Below are 6,170 nucleotides of genomic sequence, written 5' to 3' on the forward strand. Positions count from 1 at the left end.
ATTTAACTGTATGTATGTGTATATATATATATATATATATATATATATATATAATACAATATTAGAAGTTGCATGAAATATTATATTTTTGTTTCTCGTTTTATATTACATTGTCACAGGTAATAATATAGTTTACAAAGTCCAAATGATAGATCAGCACATGCAGATATTTTAAGAAACAAAATCCCTTAATGATTTTGCTCAAAGAAAAGGGCACAACCGTGAAAAAGACAGCTTGAAAGAGACCTATTCTGAGTCATATCTACACCTCCTGAAAAGTTAGCTGTGCCACCAACATAGCTGCAATTGACTGTAATCTATTTGCCCAAGGGTGGTCCATCCGGAGAGATTATATTGCACATCCTATCCCATGCTGGAATTCCTTGCTTGCTGATAGATCTGTCATATGCAAGTATTAGCTCCTATTACTTTACATGTACAGGGAAAGAAAAGCTGGACATTCAGCAGACTGATTTCACAAGGCGTCATGTTCATCAGGCAATGAATGAATGAGCACAGAGACAGACCATAAAAACCTTTCTCTTACTTTATCACCGAGCTTATGTCTGCATCATTGTAAGCTGTGCACAATCATAGACCTTCTCTATTTCAAGAACAACTGGCCATTAAGATTTAGACACCGTAAATGAAGTTTATCAGTGTAGATTAGTTTCCTTCATAGCTAAAAGTAGAAGTGTTTGCATTTCAGGACATTTATAGAAGAAAGATCTGCATCTTGTGTGTTCAACACTCCAGATGAATGCTCAATTGTGTGCGTTTAGTATGCTTCCATGTTTCATAACATAGTCAACCGAAAGTGGAAAGACTATCAATTTCTGGTCAACAGGTAGTTAAAGATATAATTACAATTGCAGACGTGGAACAGAACCAGTGTATTTAATGAACCAACAATGTATTGTAGATGGTAAAATGGGCAATAAACTGCTTTCACAGACACACGCAGTGTTTAACTTGGTACCCCTAAGTCTTGTCTCTACCATGATAATTGATCTGGTAATATCATAATCTTGATTACTGGTTTTATTCAGGGTCTATGCAATAGTCTGTGTGTCTTATTTATCACAATTGATGTGGCTGCACAATAACCCAAGAAAGTACTGTTTTACAAAATGTTTTACTGCCATTATGATTTAGTAGCAGATACTTGGTATCGAGAACACAGCTGGTAGAGGAAGGAGGGTGCAGGAGTCTGTATAATATAAAAGAGACAACTTACATTTTCTGTGTAGACTAAATTGTTTAAAAATGCATTTTACTTTATTGTAAATTTTATACATTAGGAAAAAAATAGCTGCATGAGCTAAGCTAATAGTTATAAGGCAATAGTACTTTAAATAATGTAACTCACCTTCAAGGGTAGAGCAGGTATGTATCCACAAATTATTTAGGAACTCATATTCCATGAACATCTATGAAAAGTGTTGAAATGCCTTATGGTTTTCATTAGGTACCGTATATACACGAGTATAAGCCGACCCGAATATAAGCCGAGGCCCCTAATTTTAACCCAAACAACTGGGAAAACTTATTTACTCGAGTATAAGACTAGGGTGGGAAATGCAGCAGCTACTGGTAAATTTCTAAATAAAATTAGATCCTAAAAAAATTATATTAATTGAATATTTATTTACAGTGTGTGTATATAATGAATGCAGTGTGTGTGTGTGTGTGTGTGAATGCAGTGTGTGTATGAATGCAGTGTGTGTATACGAATGCAGTGTGTGTATACGAATGCAGTCCGTGTATATGAGTGCAGTGTGTGTGTATGAGTGCAGTGTGTGTGTATGAGGGCAGTGTGTGTGTATGAGTGCAGTGTGTGTGTATGAATGCAGTGTGTGTATGAGTGCAGTGTGTGTATGAGTGCAGTGTGTGTGTATGAGTGCAGTGTGTGTGTATGAGTGCAGTGTGTGTATGAATGCAGTGTGAGTGTGTGTGATGCAGTGTGTGTTTGTGTATGTGTTGCAGAGCCTTGGTGGGGGTGGGCATTTTTATAATAATTTTTTTAAATTATTATTATTTCTTTTTTGTTATATTATTATTATTATTTTAATTTTATTATTATTTTTAATATTATTTTTTTATTATTATTATTTATATTTATATATTTTTCGTCCCCCCTGCCTGCTTGATACATGGCAGGGAGGGGGGCTCTCACTCCCTGGTGGTCCAGTGGCATTGGCAGTTCAGTGGAGGGGGGCTGGCAGAGAGCGCTTACCTCTCCTGCAGCTCCTGTCAGCTCCCTCCTCCTCCGCGCCGGTCTGGTCAGCTCCCTCTGCAAGTCCCAGTGTAAGTCTCGCGAGAGCCGCGCTATGACCCCGCGGCTCTCGCGAGACTCACACTGGGAGCTGACAGAGGTGCTGACCAGACCGGCGCGGAGGAGGAGGGAGCTGACAGGAGCTTCAGGAAAGGTAAGTTAACGCTCTCTGACAGCCCCCCTCCTACACAGCCCCCAGTCTGTATTATGGCAATGTAAATTGCCATAATACAGACATTGACTCGAGTATAAGTCGAGTTGGGTTTTTTCAGCACAAAAAATGTGCTGAAAAACTCGACTTGTACTCGAGTATATACGGTAATAGGTAGGTGATCTGTTATTTTAAAGCTGACAGATAAAACATATAGTTCCACAATAAAAACAGTTTTTACTAGAGGCTTACTATAACATGATCCTTTACTATCTTTTGGATCCAGATATTTTTTAAATGTGGCATTAGAAACAGAAATATACTCGTAATCATTGGTTAATATATGCAGACAGACCGTGTTCAAGTGATTGAGGCCTATCAGAATAATAATGAAAATCCAGAGTTAAATTGCCAAGTATAAAAAAGTGAACTATTACACTAAACCTTAAATGATTACTCTAAGCACCATAACCACTTCAGGCAGGACTTTAGTGCACAGACCCGATCTTTGCAACATTTGTGCAGAAACACTGTTTAGTTCCACCTCTAGGACCCATCAATCAACCAACTGGAAACTTTGTTAACGGGATGACAATGTACGTGTTATCCAAGTTTTCAGATGCAGACCCAACTTGGAGCTCTCTCTCTGTCTCTCTCTCTGTTTCTTTCTCTCCTCCCAGGAGAGAGGGCTGAACCTCAGACAATGGATGTACTTAGAGCTGCACATAGTTTGGGTTACTATACATGGCTGCTATCCGTAGACAGAGTAGTTCCAAACATTCCATGATATGAGTGGAACTTTTCTTGGGGAGCATACCCCAAAAACTCTTGCTATGTAGAAATTTGTGGGAAAATATATCCCTCCAATATCAAAGGGTTCTGTCTGGAAGACGCGTTAAGATCTGAAGCCCTGTCTTTCAGATGTTGATTTCCTACAACTCCAAGAATTATTTGAATGCAATAGATGGCCAGAGAACAGTGGCTAAAATACCGTAGGGAGATAAAAAACACTTTAAAAAAAGGGAGGAGTGCAGGGGGCAGGAATAAGCCAAGGCAAAGTACCAAAGGGAAAACTAAATCCGTATTCGAGGAAAGCCAGGGGTGAGTTCAGGCGGCACGGGTTCAAAGACGATAAAACAGGCAGAGGGTCAGATACCAGATTAATCAGATAAGGCAGGATAGGCACACTTAAATTGACACCACCGTAAGCACAGTAGAACTGAGCAATAAGGCAGAGGTAGTCTGAGATTATATAGGGGAGAGGTATCCACCTCTCACATTCTAATGGTTAGAAGGTGATTAGTCCTTTAAACAACTTCAGCTATACTATACCTTTTAGAAGCTAGCGTTAGTTCCTAGTGAGAGAGAATCACACATGGCTTTAGCTGGGATCTCCCGCAGGTCGCGGCATGGTGTGGAGAGCCGCGGCACCACGTCCACGTGTTGCAGGACCGCCAGTCATGCTGCTGTGCACACCGGAGTTCTCGGCGTCCACCAGGAGGAGACTGCAGTCGTGGGCAGAGACGCGGCGGGGGAGTCGCAGTTATGTGCGGTCGGAACTTATAGATGTTTTCCCTTTATTGCTCACTTCTAACTTATTCTGTGAATAAAATCAACATTTAGTGGCATCCCCTAGCCATCAATCATATTTTCCTATCAATCATCTATTTTTAAGTGCAACAAGCAGAATCCAGAATCACAAATCAAAATAAACATGCTTCTCCATTCTGTCTTTCATTTGGTCATGTTTTGGCAACAATTCGGCTTTGAGTACAGGGATTTGACTGATCACAGGATCGGCCCAAATTTGAACGAATTGGGTTTAGAACTAAACTAATCTCTAAGTCTAATATATAGTAGAGTAGATGTATGAGTATTACAATACTTACATAACATAAAATGTTAGTAGTACTTTTGTCAATGCTGTTCAGTATATAGAATCTGGTCTTATCTAAACTGATTTATTTGTCCTAAAGAACTAGATGCTCTGGAATAAACACAAGGCTCTTTTACTTGATACATTGTTGTTAGGTAAATTGCTTGATTTAATTATCTGATAAACTAAACAAACACAAGAAAGCCGTGTGTCCCTAGTTCATGTAATTGGAATTCTGCCCTTTGAGCATTTTTTGGCTGTACTCCCCAATACAATGCATTTGTTATGCTGAAGAATGAAAATTTCGATCTCAAGTGGCATGTGTGGTGTCTTTTGGAATGTCTATGCAAATATTATGGGCTATGTAAATCACATTCAATTTAAATTATTTACATTTCACTCCTGAGTCACAGCTTAGCCAAGAACAACGTTTAAATCGTTGCTTTTAAGAACTTTTCAGAACAATTTATTCTCTTTGGCTAGTCTATTTTATTATTATTTTAGATTTGAAATAAATTGCTTGAAATTACACAGTTCTTGCTCATTGTCTAATGGTCATAATTAACCTGTTGATTCCTGGTTTCCTTCACTTTTTCTCATGTGGTTGTAAATAAAAAAAGGCTATTGAAGGCCATACAAAATTATGAACTGGGTTAATGACAAGTGACTAAACAATACCAATTCCTTTACTACTCTGACCTGCTGAGTGATTATATTGTTGTAAATCCATTCTGCAAAGTATGTCTGCACAGCACTGTGTTTACTTAGTGTGTCTGGTCAGGAGGGTAAAAACAGAGTGGTGTTTCAAAGAGGTTTTGACCTTCCACTTGAAAAATTAAACACATACCATTTTGTGGCTAAAAAAATAACAGCAGAAACCTAACTTGTACTTATATACAGTATATTCATATATTGTAAATAAATGATATATATAAATATGTGTGTGTGTGTGTGTATATATATATATATATTGCAGAAATGACTGCACTCCAAGGACTTTGTAGAGATTTCCAGATAAAATGTAACTTTTATTCAATCCATTTAAAAAGTCAACGTTTCAGCTCCCACATGGAGCTTTCATCAGGATCCTGTTTTGTTCTGATGAAAGCTCCATGTGGGAGCTGAAATGTTGACTTTTAAAATGGATTGAATATTTTTTTATTTGAAAATCTCTACAAAGTCCTTGGAGTGCGGTCATTTCTGCTATGTCTACATGATCCTTGCCAGACCAGCACCGGGCACCACAGGATTACACCAGGAGTGCAAGCCCTCGCTATTTATATATATATATATATATATATATATATATATATATATACTGAACAAAATTATAAATGCAACACTTTTGTTTTTTTCCCCCATTTTTCATGAGCTGAACTCAAAGATCTAAGACTTTTTCTATGTACACAAAAGGCCTATTTCTCTCAAATATAGTTCACAAATCTGTCTAAATCTGTGTTAGTGAGGAGCTTCTCCTTTGCCGACATAATCCATTGTTGTGCCATTTATCTATGACCATCACCTCATGTTGCATAATGATAATGCATGGGTCTGTACACAATTCCTGGAAGCAGAAAACATCCCAGACAGCATACTCACTGGACATGTCACCCATTAAGCTTGTTTGTGATTCTCTGGATCGGCGTATACGACAGCGTGTTCCAGGTCCTGCCAATATCCAGCAACTTCGCACAGCCATTGAAGAGGAGTGGACCAACATTCCACAAGACACAATCAGCAACCTGATGAACTCTATGTGAAGGAGATGTGTTGCACTGCGTGAGGCAAATGGTGGTCACATCAGATACTGACTGGTTTTCAGACCCCCTTGGATCCCCCAATACAGTAAAACTGCACATTTTAGAGTG

This window comes from Pelobates fuscus, chromosome 4, assembly GCF_036172605.1.
Source record: "Pelobates fuscus isolate aPelFus1 chromosome 4, aPelFus1.pri, whole genome shotgun sequence".
In the NCBI taxonomy this organism is placed as follows: domain Eukaryota; kingdom Metazoa; phylum Chordata; class Amphibia; order Anura; family Pelobatidae; genus Pelobates; species Pelobates fuscus.